Genomic DNA, 18,319 nt, shown 5'->3' with positions numbered 1-18,319 from the left:
AGTCTTGAGAAGGAAAGGTAGACATTGCCTCTCCCAAAAGATGGGTAAAAATTCAGTGATAAGGAGGTATGTCATGACGTCATCCGGAGAGTTTGACTTCAATGGTAAAAACCAAATGAGACTCAAAAGTTGCTTTGTAGCAACGTTACTTACAAATGACAAATTGAAAATAAAGTCTGTCCTTTGATGGTGGAAAATACTGACCCATTTTCAACAAGACTTGCATACTGGGTTATTCTTCCTGATGAACGCAGGTGCTGTGGGATTGGAGAGGAGAGTCTTGGCACAAAGCATTACTATTCTTTTTCTCACCACCATTTGTACCAGTGCAACAAATGATGATGGAATAAAGTAAAGCTAACTGGTATATGTAGTCTTTCAACTTATTAACGTAGATGACTAGACAGTTTTTCTAATAAAATGGGCCACCCTCATATATATGTATTTCTAAAATGATTCTTCTTAAACATGTTTCCTCATCTGCAAAATAAGGATAATAACAGTACTTACATTGTAGGGTGTTAACAGAATTAAATGAGATAATTTAGCACCTGGCCCGTATTAATCTTTTGATAGAAACACACACACACACAGAATCAGTCCACAGTCCTCCAGCAAAAAGTGGTTTCTACCTCTAATGGTTCTTCACAATTTTGTATTACAAAGGTCTCAGTGTATGACCATATGGGTTCAAATCTTTGTTCTATTACTTAATAACAATGTTTTCCTTAACTTATTTTGCCCTTGTGAACGTGAAAATAATATTTAAAGACTTACCTAATATGATAGTTACAAGAACCAAACAGGGCAATAACATTAAAGGACCAGAATGGTACCTGACAGAGTAAAAGCTTAACATTGTTTATATTTGATATTATAAGGCTCATATTCCAAAGACTTCAGCATCAAGATCTTATTATACTTTTTAAAGTCTATAGACAGCCTCATTATGGAGACTATGACATGTTTTAGCCACTTTGGGGACAATGTGAAAGATGCAAACAGATGTTTATAAAAGTCTTTTTCAGATGAGCTTATAAAAACAAAGCCTAAGAAAGATCAGTTAGGAAATCAGAATTTATCAAAGTTCTGACTTTTTATTTATTTCACAAGTCGTCATGAGTGAGGGTATTTTTTATGCCCTTGGGATGCAATGAAAATCTTTTATAGCGATTTATTTATTTTTCTTATTGTCATCCAGTGAGTATAGAAATGTTGCCAGGCTGCTTTCTATTACTTCTCTGCTTTAGGATTCCAGTTGTCTGGACAGATTTGTCCCCTAGGGTAGGAAGAGATTATTTCTAGAGATTCTAGCCTGGCTTGAATGATGCCTCTAGTAAAGCCAGTCACTCACTTTTTTTTTCCTAAGACAGAAGATTTACCAGGCAACCTGCTGACCTTTAATTTGGTTTCCTGAGTTGACCTATTCACTGGAAAGAGAACGCCTTGCCATCATGATCGGGGTCTCTTCCCATGTCCAGTATATTTTCCTTCTGTCCCCAAACCAGCCTGCAATTTATTTCAGGTATCCTTTCTCCAAACTGACCATGTTCCTCTCATCGTGCCAGAGAGAAATAAGCCAGTCTCTTCTTTCAAGGCAGGTACTGTATATTGATTGTGGCCTTTTGGTTTAAAACAGCCTGATGAGATGTGTTAGGACTTCTTCTGTAGTCTGCTACACAGTACTCAGTGAGTCAGTTTTAGAGCCTAAATTATATTACATCCCCTGACACAAAACAAAGTCTCAGACCTTTCCCTCAAATATTCTCACTTAAATGAAGGTAGCATATAAAGATAATTAGGGACAAGGGCTTAATTTCCAGACTATACACACAGTTCATACAGCTAAATGTAAGAAAATAACTAACTACCAAATCAAAAAATGGGCAGAAGATCTAAAGAGACATTTCTCTGAAGAAGACACACAGAGACCAACAGGCACATCACATGAAAAGGTGTTTAATGTTGCTAATAGAGAAATGTAGCTCAAAACTACAATGAGTTATCACCTCACACTGGTCAAAATGGCTACCACCAAAAAGTCTATAAATAAATGCTGGAAAGAGCGTGGGAAAAAGAGAACCCTCCTATACTGTTGATGGGAACGTAAACTGGTGCAGCCACTATGGAGAACAGTATAGAGGTACCTTAAAAGCCTAAAAATAGACTTACCATATGATCCAGCAATCCCACTCCTGGCATATATCCAGAGAAAACTATAATTTGAGAAGATATATGCACCCCAATGTTTATAGCAGTACTATTTATAATAGCCAGACATGGAAACAACCTAAATGCCCATCGACAGATGACTGAATAAAGAAGACATGCTGTGTGTGTGTGTATATATGTACACACACACACACACACAGCCACACACACACACACACCCACAGAATGGAATAGTATTCAGCCATAAAAGGAATGAAATAGAATTGAATCAATATGGTGGAGTAGTAGGACCATGAACTCGCCTCTCCTGGCAACAACAACAAAACCACAGCTGACTTCTGAACAGCCATCAAGAAAAAAAACTGGTGCCTAGCAAAAAAGATCTGCTTCAACTGGAAACACTGAGACAGAACCACAGCAGGAAAGTAGGAGGGGTGCACTCAAGATATAGTCGGGCCCCATACCCCCTGAGTGGGCAATCCACAAGCTGAAGAGCAATGAAGTCACAGAGGCGCTCCCACAGAGTGAGAGTTCTGAGCCCCACGTCAAGCTTCCCAGACCAGGGTTCCAGCAGTGGGGGGAGGAGACCCCAGGACATCTGGTTTTGAAGGCCAGTGGGGCTTAACTTCAGGAGCCCCATAGGACTGGGAGAGACAGAGACTTAACTCTCTTGGGAGGTGTGCGTGGGATCTCGTGTGCACCAGGACCAGGGGCAGAGACAGTGATTGCATAGGAACCTGGGCCAGACTTGCTTACTGGTTTTGGAAGGTCTCCTGGGGACACAGGGGACTGCTGCAGCTCACCCAGGGGACATAGAAGCTGGTGGCAGACATTCCGGGAGTGTGCATCTATATGAGCTTCCCCAGAGGCTGACATCTTAATTGGATCAATAACACCAAGACATAGCCCCACTCTACAGCCTGAAAGGAAGCCTCAGGCCAAACAGCATACTGGGTGGGAACACAGCCCCACCCATCAGCAGACTTCCTAAGCCACAAGTGTCTCTAGACACAGCCCTACCCACCAGAGGTCCAGGCCAAGCTTCACCCAGCAGTGGGCAGGCACAACCCCTCCTGCCAGGAAACCTACATAAGCCTCTAGCCCAGCCTCATCCACCAGGGGGCAGATACCAGAAATAAGAAAACAGTAGCCCCAAGCCTGTGGAAGGAATCCACAGAGGCCAGACTCTACACTGGGACCAGCTCAATCCTGGCCCTGGGTGACAAGAGAGGAGTGTACTGCTAGGATGCATAGGACGTCTCCCACAGAGGGCCACTTCTCCAAGGTCGAGAATCATAACTAGCCCATCTAAAAACACAAAGAAAAAGACAGACAAAATGAGGTGGCAGAGGAATATCCTCCAGGACAAGGCACAAGATAAAATCACAGAAGAAGAAATAAGTGATGAGGAAATAGGCAATTTATCTGAGAAAGAGTTTAGAATGATGATGGTGAAGATGTTCAGAGAACTCAAGAGAAGTATAAATGCACAGAGTGAAGTTTTTAGCAAAGAGCTGGAAAATATAAAGAATACCCAAACAGAGTTGAAGAATAAAATCACTGAAATGAATAACACACTAGAAGCAACGAAGAATAGACTAAACAAGGCAGAAGAATGGATTAGTGAGCTAGAGGACAGAATAGTGGAAATCACCATTGCAGAACAGAAAAAAGAAAAAAAGAATGAAAACAAATGAGGATAGTTTAAGAGAACTCTGGGACAACATGAAGTGCACTAATATTCATATTATAGGGGTCCCAGAAAATGAAGAAAGGGAGGAAGGACCTGAGAAAATTTTTGAAGAGATACTAACTGAAAACTTCCCTAACTTGGGAAAGGACACACTCACCCAAGTCCAGGAAGCTCAGAGAGTCCCACACAGGATCAACCCAAAGAGCAATATGCCAAGACACATACTAATCAAATTCACTAAAATTAAGGATAAAGAAAAAATATTAAAATCAGCAAGACAAAAGCAACAAATAACACACAAGGGAACTCCCATAAGGTTATCAGCTGATTTTCAGCAGAAACCCTTCAGGCCAGAAGGGAGTGGCATGATATATTTAAAGTGCTGAAAGGGAAAAACCTACAGCCAAGAATACTCTATCCAGCAAGGCTCTCATTTAGACTTGATGGAGAAATCAGAAGTTTCACAGATAAACAAAAGCTAAAGGAATTCAGCACTTCCAAACCAGCTTTACAAGAAATATTTATTAAAGAAACTTCTCTAGTCATCAAAGTACAAGAAAAGAGAACAAAAGAAGAGGGAAAAAAAAGACCTACAAAAACAAACTCAAAACAATTAACAAAATGGCAGTAAGAACACACTTATCTATAATTACCTTAAATGTAAATGGATTAAACCCTCCAACCAAAAGACAGACTGGCTGAATGGATACAAAAACAAGACCCATATATATGCTGTCTACAAGAGACTCACTTCAGAGCTAGAAACACATGCAGGTTGAAAGTAAGGGGATGGAAAAAGATATTCCATGCAAACGGAAACCAGAAGAAAGTTGGAGTAGCAATGCTTACATCAGACAAAATAGATTTTAAAATAAAGACTGTTACAAGAGACAAAGAAGGGCACTACATAATGCTTAAGGGATCAATCCAAGAAGAGGATATAACAATTGTAAATACATATGCACCCAATGTAGGAGCACCTCAGTATATGAGGAAACTTTTAACAGACATAAAAGGAGAAATTGACAATAACACAATAACACCCCACTTACACCAATGGACAGATCACCCCAACAGACAATCAATAAGGAAATACAGGCCCTAAATAACACATTAGACCAGATGGACCTAATTGATATCTATTGAGCATTCTACCCCAAAACAACAGAATACACATTCTTGTCAGGTGCACATGGAACTTTCTCCAGAATCGACCACATGCTAGCCCACAAAGCTAGCCTCAGCAAATTTAAGAAAACTGAAATCATACCAAGCATCTTTTCAGACCACAATGCTATTAGATTAGAAATCAACTACAAGAAAAAAACTGCCAAAACCGGAAACACTTGGAGACTGAACAATATGCTACTACACAATCAGTTGATCACGGAAGAAATCAAAAAATACTTTGAGACAAATGAAAACGAAAACACAACAATCCAAAATCTCTGGAACACAGCAAAAGCAGTTCTCAGAGGGAAGTTTATAGCGACACAAGCATACCTTAGGAAACAAGAAAAATCTCAAGTAAACAACCTAACTTTACACCTAAAGCAGCTGGAGAAAGAAGAACAAACAAACCCCAAAGTTAGGAGAATAAAAGAAATCAGAAAGATTAGAACAGAAATAAATGAAATAGAGACTGAAAAAACAACAGAAAAGATCAATGAAATAAAAGCTGATTCTTTGAAAAGATAAAATTGATAAGCCTTTAGTCAGACTCTTCAAGAAAAAAAAAGGGAGCAGGCCCAAATTAACAAAATCAGAAATGAAAAAGGAGATGTTACAACTGACACCACAGAAATACAAGGGATCATAAGAGGATACTATGAGCAGCTATATGCCAACAAAAATAACAACGCAGAAGAAATGGATAATTTCTTAGAAAGGTACAATTTGCCAAGACTAAACCAGGAAGAAATAGACAATATGACCAATTACCAGTACTGAAATTGAATCAGTAATTAAAAACCTGCCAACAAACAAAAGTCCAGGACCAGATGGCTTCACAGGTGAATTCTACCAAACATTTAGAGAAGAGTTAACACCTATCCTTTTGAAACTATTCCAAAAAAATTGCAGAGGAAGGAACACTTTCAAACTCATTCTATGAGGTCATAATCACCCTGATACCAAAACCAGACAAGGATAACAACAACAACAACAATAAATTATAGGCCAATATCACTTATGAATATAGATGCAAAAATCCTCAATAAGATACTAGCAAATTGACCCCAACAATGCATTAAAAGGATCATACACCATAATCGAGTCGGATTTATCCCAGGGATGCAGGGATTTTTCAATATACACAAATCAATCAACGTGTTACACCACATTAACAAACTGAAGAATAAAAACCAGATGATACTCTCAGTAGACGCAGAAAAAACTTTTTATAACATTCCACACCCATTTATGATCAAAACTCTCCAGAAAGTGGGCATAGATGGAATATACCTCAACATAATAAAGGCCATATATGACAAACCTACAGCTAACATCATACTTAATGGGGAAAAGCTGAAAGCATTCCCTCTAAGATCAGGAACAAGACAAGGATGCCCACTCTCGCCACTTTTATCCAACATAGTATTGGAAGTCTTAGCCATAGCAATCAGAGGAGAAAAAGAAATAAAAGGAATCCAAACTGGAAATGAAGAAGTAAAACTGTCACTGTTTGCAGATGACATGATACTACACATAGAAAACCCTAAAGAAGTAACCAGAAAACTACTAGAACTCATCAATGAATATGGTAAAGTTGTAGGATACAAAATTAACATACAGAAATCAGTTGCATTTCTATACACTAACAATGAAATAGCAGAAAGGGAAATTAAGGAAATGATACCATTTACCATCATGCCAAAAAAGAATAAAATATCTAGGAATAAACTTACCCAAGGGGGCAAAAGACCTGTAGGCCGAAAACTATACCACACTGATGAAGGAAATTGAAGACAACATAAACAAATGGAAAGATATACTGTGTTTGTGGATTGGAAAAATCAATACTGTTAAATTGGCCATACTGCCCAAGGCAATTTACAGATTCAATGCAATCCCTATCAAGTTACCAACGACATTCTTCACAGGGCTGGAACAAAAAAAGTTAAAATTTGTATGGAAACACAAAAGACCTCAAATAGCCAAAACAATCTGGAAAAAGAGGAATGGAGCTAGGGGAATCATGCTTCCTGACTTCAGACTATACTACAAAGCTACAGTAATTAAAACAGTATGGTACTGGCACAAAAACAGGCACAGAGATCAACGGAATAGGATAGAAAGTCCAGAAATAAACCCACACACGTATGGTCAATTTATGACAAAGGAGGCAAGAATATACAATGGAGAAAAGCAAGTCTCTTCAATAAATGGTGCTGGGAAAACTGGACAGCTACCTGTAAAAGACTGAAATTAGAACATTCTCTAACACCATGTACAAAAATAAACTCAAAATGGATTAAGACCTACATGTAAGACCAGATACTATAAAACTCCTAGAGGAAAACATAGGCAGAACACTCACGGACATATATTACAGCAATATATTTTTTGAACCAGGTCCTGGAGTATTGGAAATAAAAGCAAAAGCAGAAATAAACAAATGGGATCTAATTAAACTTAAAAGCTTCTGCACAGCTAAGGATACCATCAACAAAACAAAAAGACAACTTACAGAATGGGAGAAAATATTTGCAAATGATGTGACTGACAAGGGACTAATTTCCAAGATATACAAACAGCTCATATACCTTAACATCAAAGAAACAATCAACCCAATCCAAAAATGGGCACAAGACCTAAACAATCAATTCTCCAATGAAGACATGCAAATGGACAACAGGCACATGAAAAAATGCTCAGCACTGCTAATTGTCAGAGAAATGCAGATCAAAACTACAATGAGATATCACCTCACACCAGCCAGAATGGCCATCATTGCAAGTCTACAAATAATAGAGGCTGGAGAGGGTGTGGAGAAAAGGGAACCCTCCTACACTGTTGGTGGGAGTGTAGATTGGTGCAGCCACTATGGAGGACAATATGGAGGTTCCTTAAAAAAACTGAAAATAGACTTACCACATGATCCAGCAATCCTACTCCTGGGCATATATCCAGAGAAAAATAAAATTCAGAAAGACACACAGGCACCCCAATGTTGATAGCAGCACTATTTATGATAGCCATGACATGGAAACAATCCAAATGTCCATCAGCAGATGACTGGATAAAGAAGATGTGGTACATATATAAAATGGGACACTACTCAGCCACAAAAAAGAATAAAATAATGCCATTTGCAGCAATATGGATGGACCTGAAGATTGTCATTCTAAGTGAAGTAGGCCAGAAAGAGAAGGAAAAATGCCATATGACATCATTTATATGAAGAATCTAAAAAATAACAATAATGACATAAATGAACTATTATTTTGATTTCTTGAATATGTGTAAGCACAATTAACTGTCCTTTATGATTGGATTACCACATTCTGTTGATTCTTATTGTGTAGTTGGCTTTATTCCTTTGATAATTATGTAAATTTAAAAAGTTAAAGATCTAATCTGTTCTTAGAAACAATAATTAGTACATACATGTAAACTAAAAAAAAGTACAGTATACTGTATATATGTATTTACATGCAATATAATGTGTATATGCAAAAAAAATAAAAGGAATGAAATAATGCCATTTGCAGCAACATGGGTGGACCTGGAGATTATCATACTAAGTGAAATAAGCCAGAAAGCAAAAGAAAAATACCATATGATATCATATGAAACAAATGAACTTATTTACAAACAGAAACAGACATAGAAACAAACTTATGGTTACCAAAGGGGGAAAAGGATAAATTAGAAGTTTGGGATTAACATATAAAATAGATAAACAACAAGGGCCTACTGTATAGCACAGGGAACTATATTTAATATTTTGTAATAACCTATAATGAAAAAGAATCTGAAAAAGAATATGTGTATATATATATATATATACACACGTATGTATAACTGAATCACTTTGCTGTACACCTGAAACTGACACAGCACTGTAAGTCAACTATACTTCCATTAAAAAAAAAAGATAATTAGAATACAGCTATACTGAGTATTATGATTAGAGGTATACTCTTCAGGAGCACAGAAAAGGAATATTTAGCCAAGCTTTAGGGGAAGCATCTCTGGGAAGGCTTTCTAGAGAAGGCAATGTTCTAGTTGATTTTTAAAAGATGAGGCTGAATTAGCCAAGAGGAAAAGTATATTTCAGATAAAGGAGACACTGTAAGGAAAAGGAGAAAAGACATGAGGAAAAAATGTGTGGCAGGAGGTACTACAAGTAAATCTGTGTTGATTAAAAGCAAGGGACTAGATTCTGAGGCTAGAGAAGTAACATCTAGATTAAAGGCTTTCGGACTTTAGATGTGCAGTGGGGAGTGAAATTGTTAAGATCAATCAATTTAGTGATCATGTAGTAAAGAGGCTTAAAGGAGACCAGACAAGAATTAGGGAAGAACTGGACATGGAGGATAGAGAAACAGTTCAAGATAACTCTAAAATTTCTAGCTTATACATTTGGAAGAATGGTGGTTTTGTCAACTAAGATAGGGTATATAAGAGGAGGAGTTGCCTTCAAGGAGAAGATGAGGAGTTCAGCTGAGGATTTTTCAAGTTGGCAAAGCCTTTGAGACATCCAGGTGGAGCTGTCCAGTAGGAAGTTAAATATTACAAGACTGAGGTTCAAGCAGAGAGGTCTGGAAAGAGTATGAGAGACTTGGGAGACTTCTCCTATAGATGATAAATGAAGCCATCACTCAGGAAAGTATGTAGAGTGAGAAATGCAGTTGGCTGATGATCAGTTCCTGGGAAACCCTGATATTGAAGAGATGAACATAGGAAGAAGAGTCCTTGAAGGAAGCGGACAGCAAGCGATCAGAGAGCTACAGGATGAAACATTAGGGCACATATTATGGAATCCAAGGGAGTGGTCTTCCCAAAGACACCTTCCTCCCCAGCTCAAAAGGCTGCAATGGATTTAAAACAAGACTAAGTTGACTCAACGCTAATTTGAAGTGGTGGGGAAAAAAAAAGATAAAACAGCAATAAAAGTGGTAACAAGTTAACTTCCAAAAGGACTTGGGAGAGCTGGTAGAGTCAAATTCACTGCAAGATAAGGCATCTGAAGATAAAGGTGAACCGTAGCTCGGGGAGATTAGACTGTATGTGTAATAAATGTGGCTCTAAAATTTGTGGCAGCTAAAATAGTAAAGGAGAAATTTATGGATTACATACTTTGTTTTGTTTTTTTTATACAGACCCCACTCTATCCAATCAGATTTCCCTCTATTCTGTTACGCACCCTTGAATCTAGTTAGGTTGGTTCTGTGAACACACCTATACAGATTCCAGATTTATCTTCTGTGCCCACCTTTGCCTTCTCCCTCCGTTCTTTTAAAGTCTACCCATCCTTCAGTGCCCGCTTCAAATCCCACCTCCTTGACCTCTCTGGCCTTCCTTGATCTTTCTCTCCTCTGGACTCCAAGAGCCCAAACTTTATACCACACAATTCAACAATTCAGCTTTTACTTTTCACCAGTTTCACAGTTTTCACTATCAATTCATATATTGCCTTTCCAAGGTAATTCCACGATAGCCGAGCATGCATCTCTTCCATCTCTTCGTTAGCCTTCTCAATAGTAAATCGCCATTTACTGTACATCTGTTGGTTCTTTCTCTGAACAAACTTCTCTGAGGCTTTATAGACATAAATTTGCCATTGGTTCCCATAGACACATATTTGTAAGGGCTGGGAAATAGTTTACAAACTCTACCTTATCTTTTCAATCCTTTCTTTTGCTATGGATCTAATTGGGAATGTTTGAAGTTGGTTCTGGAGAGAGCTCTGTGTTTCCAGGAGAACTGAGGGAAGAGGCTAATATGTATGGTTAGATTGTGCACTCATACAGAAAAAGGCATTAACAGCTCTGACAGCTCCAATGCTGACCACATACAAACAGACGACTTGAAGGGAAAGCTGCTTCCTTCGAAGACTTTCTTCTAACCACCCACATTACAGTCTCATTCTGAAGCTCTATTTTATCCTATTCTGAGCACTAGTCACAAAATACAACAACCATAAATATCAGAATTTCAAGACCAAGGCAAAGCTGAATGTACTGCTTCTAAAAGAGTCAGATCTGTCACGATTATTTAACAACCTTTTGAAAGATTGTCCAGTAGCGAATACTTTCTTATAGATTAAGTAGATCAGGTAGAAAAATATAATTTCTATAAGTATAAAATGTTACACTGTATAAATAAATTCATTCTTTTCTTTTCTCTAGTCATAGAAATAGAGTGAGATTCTATTAAACATACAGGGCATGTTATGAATAGGCCTATTCTGAATCAATATCACATTCCTGCCTCAGGGATGAAAATTTTTTTCCTTCAATTTTTATTTCCCTTGACCTCTCTGTAATACTTGGTGGTGTTGACAAGTGTTTGTTCCATGAAAACCTCTCCTTTCTTGGCTTTCCTATTACCACTCTTTCTTAATTTTCAAATCACCTCTTTGCCTGATGCTTCTCTGTTTCTTTCATAAGCTACCATTCTTTCCCTTGTCCCTTATACGTTAGTAATTTCAGGGTTTTATCCTTGCCTTTCCACGTATTACTCTATATATGGTCCATGAGCTACCCACCATGGGTATATTCACCCACTTGCAAAACTCTACTCTCCTCTACCTCCTCTATGCTAATAGATTTCAATTCTACATTTCCTAGGCTCCAGCTTCAATCACCTTCTAAACTTTTCTCCTGATTGTTCCAAAGCTACCTCACACTCAGTATCCAAACTGATTTCTTTTCTTCGATACGATCTTCTCTCCTTTCACGTTTCTTTATTTTGATGAACGGGGCCATGATATGGGTTGAATTGGGTCCCCTCCCCTCCGAAATTCTTATCTTGAAGTCCTAACCCCCATTACTGCAGAATGTGGCCTTCTTTGGAGAGAGGGTCAATACAGAGGCAATCAAGTTAAAATGAAGCCATTGGGATGGGCTCTAATCCAATATGACTGGTGTTCTTATTAAAGAGGAGACATTTCGAGACAGACACAGATGGAGAACGCCATGTGAAGATGAGGATAGAGATCAGAGTGATGTGTCTAACAAGCCAAAGGCCACAGATGGCCAGCAAACCCCCAGGAGCTAAGAGAGCAGCCAGGAACATATCATTCCCTAGCACTGGCAGGGGGAGCACGGCCTCGCTGACACCTTGACTTTGGACTTCCAGCCTCCGGAACCACAAGACAATACATTTGGTTGTTTAAGCCACTCACTCTGGGGCACTGTGTTACATACACCAAATCATAGAAATAAAACCAAAGCCCAAAGCCTTGCCCTAGGCTCTTCCCCTTTTTTCACCCTCATATCCCACTGCTTAACAAGTTCAGTCACTTCTAACTCCTGAATCATTCTTGGACCTATTTCTTCTTCCTCATCATCTCCACAGCCACTGTTCTAGTGCAGGCCTTCTTCCATTGCCAACAGGCTCTTAGAATAGATCCTCATTGAATCTCTGCTGCCTCGAGCCTCACCCCTAGTCAATCAACCTTCCATGTTGCCTGGAGATTGTAGAAAAGCTGGAATGGCTTCTCATCACCCATGCAATAAAAAGTCAAACTCCTTAGTATCCAAGGCCCTCTCTTGAAAAGTCATTTCCCCAGCTTCTTGTACCTCTGCTTTAGCAATGTGGAACTGCTTGCTAATCCCTGAATACATGGTGCTCTCCTGTTGCCTCTGTAAACGCTGTTCTTTTTCTTGAAACGTGCTTCTCTTGCTTTTTCTCTTCCTGCCTGAGAAAATCCTACTCATTTGTTAAGATTCAGCTCAAGTTCATACTGTGACTGTCCCTGTGTCATCTGTCTCCCCCACTTTACTAGGAGCTCGGGAAAGGCAGGAACAGCCATTTGCATCTGTCTCCTTGGTGCCTAGAATATAACAGGAACCCCAGAAATGATTTTTTGAATAATTACACACATAAATATGTTCTTTTGTTTATCCACAGAGAAAGTGAAACTATTTTAGAGCATAACATTCAGGAGTAAGTGTGTGTGTGTGTGTGTGTGTGTGTGTGTGAATACTATTCTTTTGGTAAGTTAATTCAGCTTTGATTGCCTTTTTTTGGTAAAGAGCCCTGGCCATATCTCTTTTTCATAGTTGTTCAGGATATACTGCACATCTTTTAATTTTCCTGTGTGCTCTGAAGTCTCCAGTGAGAGAATTCTCTTGAAGATCTGTAAGTTCAGCGGTCATTAGAGGACAGAATTAAATTCATCTTTCTGCTCTTTAGATCTTAAAAAAAAATCTTTTTTAGGTCTGTCAACTCTCCTTAGATATCTTGTAGGAGAATCAAAAGCAGTCAATTTGCTGCTACAGTCACATAGTGACATAGAAGAAATGAAAGACTGCATTACTACAAAATGCCTAATTGCTCCTTTCTAGTTTAATAACCAAACTCATGCTTGATATTATTTTCTCTTATGAAGGGAAAGGGTTAAGCGATCCTCATCTCTACTAGGTTGCATGGGTTATTTAACAAAACTGCCCCCACCCCACCCCATCCAGTGAGTTCGGTCATCTCATATTATTGTTCGCACATGGCAAATCCTTGAGCGTCCTGCTGTTGTCCTGAGATGGCAAGAAAACCATTCCCAGTTACATACATCTCCCTTCTCCTCCTCCGTGGGTAGGGATCGGGCACCAACATACACACACAGAGCTGAGTTAACACATAACAAAAAACATATTGCCCCATAATATTCAGTGCTTTCTTGTGAAAAAAAAATAGCAAGTCCCTTTGGACCACAGCATTGAAAGCGTTCCACTAAACCTTTAATGGAATTTGCTCAATGGGACTGTGCATACAGGTGTAGAACAATTATTAGATTTGATATCTGAATGAGCTCAGGTTCCCATTAGAGCCTGACTGCTTCAATGACCCCATTATTTTGCTTCCACTGCTCCCAGAACTGATCAACTTAATTATTCTGACTAACGAAACATTTAGGACATGAATTTCTGATTTGTTTTAAACCATAGGGGACGTCTAAAAGTGCTTCACTTAAAAAAAAAAAAAATCACAATACAGAAGAAATGACTCTGAGGCTATGGTAGATGCTTGGAAGTAGGGCAGAGCCAAGATCCATGCTGGGCACACAGATACTGCCTTTCCTGGACCAGTTATGGCTGAGCAATTTTGCTCTTGCCTGGAATTTCACTCAAACCAGAAAGCATGACTTTGGTGATGGGCTTAGGGGCATGGAAGCGGCAGAAGGTAAATCTTGCACTTCCTGCCAGAATACATTCAGTTCCTTCAAACAGTTAACGTTCAGAAGGGTAAATCACACACTTTGCAGAGCAAGCCAATTACAGAGATTCTCTGGCAAGGAGAAGAAGGAACGAGAAAAGTCAGAAAAGAGAAGTAAACTTTCAAGTTGATGTGTAAGGAATATGGCCTTTTATATGTGGAAAGTTAAGGTCAAATTATATTTCTTAATAAAAAGTGTATCACCTTTGAAGTATCAGATTTTGACATTAACTTTAGCCACAGTGGTATATTAGCAATAGTATGTATGTAGGAAAGAAAAAGATACACTACTTTGATACAGAAATTTAGTGATTCTGATAAGTCCAAGTTGCTTCGTAAGTGCCATCCTTAAGAGAAATTCTAGCACGACCCATTCTTTCATTTTATGTTAATGACTATTAAAAAGTTACATGTTTACCTACGGGAAACTGGGGTGGGCATAAAAGTATTACCGGTCTCTAAAATTTTACAGATGCCAGTTTATTTCCCATCAGCGAATGCATTTATCCTTAAAAAGAATGAAAGTGACATCAAAATGCTTCCCTTTGCCCCTTGCCTCCTTTCACTAATGATATGTAACGGCTGCTGAGCCTGCACTAAACGTGTTTGTGTCTGGTCATATTCCCATCATCTTACAATCCAATCGGATTCCTTTGAAAAAAAAAAAAAGAAAGAAAGAAAGAAAGAAAAGACAAGAAGAAGAAAGTCACAGGAGATGAGCCCAAGTGCCTGCTTCAAGGCATTCCCTGACATGAGCCTTCACTTCGTCCTTCTGCCGCAAGTGCCTGATTTGACAAAGCACACAGCAAGTCAGCAGACAAGGCTCGTCACCTCATCTCCAAAACTGGCTGACAGGAGTCAATAATGATTCTTTCACACGCTACAATCTAACAATCTGAGATGAAAGTCTGAGGGGAAACTTCCTAGCTATTCCTTACAATATTTTATTAAAGAGGGGTATATAAATGCATTTGCCTCCATGGGGCTCGTCTCCTCTGGATCAACTCAATCCGTTTTAACAGTTGGCAGTTTCAATAACAGAAGTTACAGGCTGCCATGCACAGACGCTTTGCATACCACATGAAAGCAAAGGATTCAGAGACGGAAGCAAAAATGGAGAGGAGAGAAAAAAAAAAAGCAGCCTCTCTTCTATAAAAGAATTTCTTTAATAACAGCAGCTGGGAAAAATTTCTCTGAGCTCGTGTCCTTCTCCTACTGTTTTATATAAAGCGGCTACCATACTTTTCTTCCCAGGCTACCTCTCCTGACAGACTGTCAAAAGCAAACAACTTTCCCCCTTATATTGCAATAATCATCTTCTGTATTTTTAATGCACTCAAAACAAATTTTCTGATGATAATATCCCAGTGACAGTATTCCCAATGTAAAATGATATATTTTAAATATGATAATCATAAAGGCAGCCTATCCATAATTACTATTTTTAGGTTAAATAAAATATCAACATTGTTTATTCATGTTTAGGTTAACGTTTGCAATTCAGCTCTTTGCAATATTTAAGTGTAATTGAATAAGTTACGGGAAAAAATGTTTTTAAAAGCACAAACTTTCAGACTGGTTCTTTCTTGAGTGGGTTTGTCATCCTTCCTGCCCACCCATGACCTTCTTCATATAACATTAAAGAAGAACTTGACGTTCACTGGAAAAGCCCATTATTAACTGTTAGCTATGCCTCTGTGCCCACCAACAGTGACTCAATTTTGAACTTGTACTTAATGATTATTTAGAAAGAATGTCTATTTTTATACAACGTGATTTATACAAAGGATTAATAGCTACAACATAATACAGGAGCTTCTGACACATTCAGACTGTAAATTGGTTAGCGGGGAAGAAGGGGGGGGATCAGATTCTGTCACTGCACCTTGATACATATAAATTAACTACATCTAAACTTGTGCGTATAAACTTTGCGAGCAGCGATGATGTCTGTATTTTTAAATGCCAGCTTTCTATAGGCTAGGCCTCAGGGTTTCCCCTTAGGAGAAACAGCTCAGAAAAATAAGTAGTTAACAAATACCTAAGTACATACATAAAGTGTCTTCATGAGAAATAGCTCCAGTCTTATTTTGTAGTAAGGTCCCCCTTTTAAAACTCCCCGGCTTTAAGTTGCTCTAGAGGGGAGGTTAGCTGATATTTTGTCAGAAATGGTTACCTCCCCTAAGCACCTCCAGCTCCTGTAGCATTTTCTGATGCACCATTATATTATCCACTCTGGGGTTTGGTACAGTTTACTCCCTCTTAGTCTATCCTTTACCAGGAGAGTGAAAACCAGTCACTGTTTACCCATGAGGACTAATTGTCCCTGTACCTTCTCTTTTCTTAGGCTAAACATTTCCAAACACATGTATGTATCTACCTTTCATCACAGAATCAAGGAAAAAGGAGTTTTTGATACGTCAGTTCTCAATTCATGCAGGTCAATGAAGTAATTTTTTTTTTAAGATAATCAATTTTTAAAAGCGCTTCATGAACTTGTATAGTAGTTTGCACATAATCAACAGAACACAGAATTTTAGAACTGGAAGGGAATTTATGGATTAAGTGAAGTCTAACCCTTCTTTTTACAGGTGATGAAACTGGCTTCCAGAGAAGAGAATCAACTTGTCATAAATACTCTGCACAATGAAGATATGAAACCAAGAGGCTTAAAGCGAGGAATGGGATGTAAGGTAATGAACCATGTAATCATAGTTGTTCTTTCATTTATTGGATAATAGATGATTATGCTTTTACAAAATATATATTCATGAAGAAAGATAGCAATAAAATGACAGACCACTGTCTTCTGATGATCCTGTACTACAAGTAAGTAGGGAGTAACAATACGCTTAAAATTCTAATATTAAAACACAACATTCAGTCACTAAGCTCTTTGGTAAGGAGAAGTTCACTGGATCATATATATATTAATCCTATAATCCTATCAATAGATTAAAGATTTTAGGATCCTATCTATAGATAGGATTATAGGATTTATATATATATGATTTTATATATATATATATGCACACACACATACATATATATTTTTTCTCTAATCTGATTTAATGGGCCTAAAACATTTTTATATCATGCACTGTCCACAAAGTCCTTAAATTACATATTTATACGAAGACCTTAAAAAACACAGTTTTCTGGGCTAGCGCCTTGGTGAGATGCATTTTGGGATGGTCGGATGGCTATGATATACATACATACACACACAAACCTATGTCAGTGTAGCTATAAATATGTATATATTTGATGTTTGGCCCCACACCTTTATTAAAGAGGCATTAGACTTCGACACTTCAGGCATTAAGACTGAAAAATTCAAAGCTCTTCTAGTTGCAAATGTAAGTTAGAAAAGTCACCGCACTGCCCTCTCTGGTGATTTCATCACGTTCCCCATTGTTGATGGAAGGGGCTGACAGCTGCTGGTATCACGTCAATGGTCAGTGCCTAATTCAAAGCCAACTGTCAGGTGAACAACTTAAATGAGCACTCAGTTTCATAAAGTCTCCGTTTCCAGTGTTCTCTGGAATTGGAATGAACTGTACATTGTCAATAGAGGTATTTAGACCTGGCCTACAAAGCAATACTTTTTTGCGTGCATCCTTTATGCCACTTACTACTGGGTATCTGTTCTAAAATGCTAGAAAATGCTGTTCCTTGTACTGACTTCAACTCACATTCTTTTTCTGAACAATGACCTCCTCCATGAAGGTTTCTGACTCCTGTGAGTCACAAACACAGTGTGACTAGAGCCAAAGGAGATGAATGTTTGTGTATACATGGTTCATGGGTGTGAATCTCATTAAATTAAAGCCACATTGCTTATTTTGGAACATATTTACCTCCGAAACTCTTCCTTTTCTTCTGCTAAACAAGACAGTTTTTCAGTTCTTCTTTCTACATGATAATGATTCATACCACCAGCCCCTCCTGCCCCCACCTTAAAATAATAGTTATCATCTGGTACATATTTCCGATCTCAATAATATTCCATCAGTCACATAGGAGCTAGCACTGTAATCATCCCAGTGCAGTCTTTATGTTATATGATGA

General features: G+C 38.3%; 1 protein-coding gene across 1 annotated transcript in view; it reads right to left on the bottom strand.

Moving 5' to 3' along the window:
• The window catches only part of DIAPH2 (diaphanous related formin 2), a 780,329-nt gene that overhangs the window by 16,193 nt on the left and 745,817 nt on the right, over window positions 1-18,319 (bottom strand). The window lies entirely within an intron of this gene.

This window comes from Camelus ferus, chromosome X, assembly GCF_009834535.1.
Source record: "Camelus ferus isolate YT-003-E chromosome X, BCGSAC_Cfer_1.0, whole genome shotgun sequence".
In the NCBI taxonomy this organism is placed as follows: Eukaryota; Metazoa; Chordata; class Mammalia; order Artiodactyla; family Camelidae; genus Camelus; species Camelus ferus.
The sequence above is the reverse complement of the archived record's forward strand: the minus strand, read 5'-3'. Positions and strand labels throughout refer to the sequence as shown.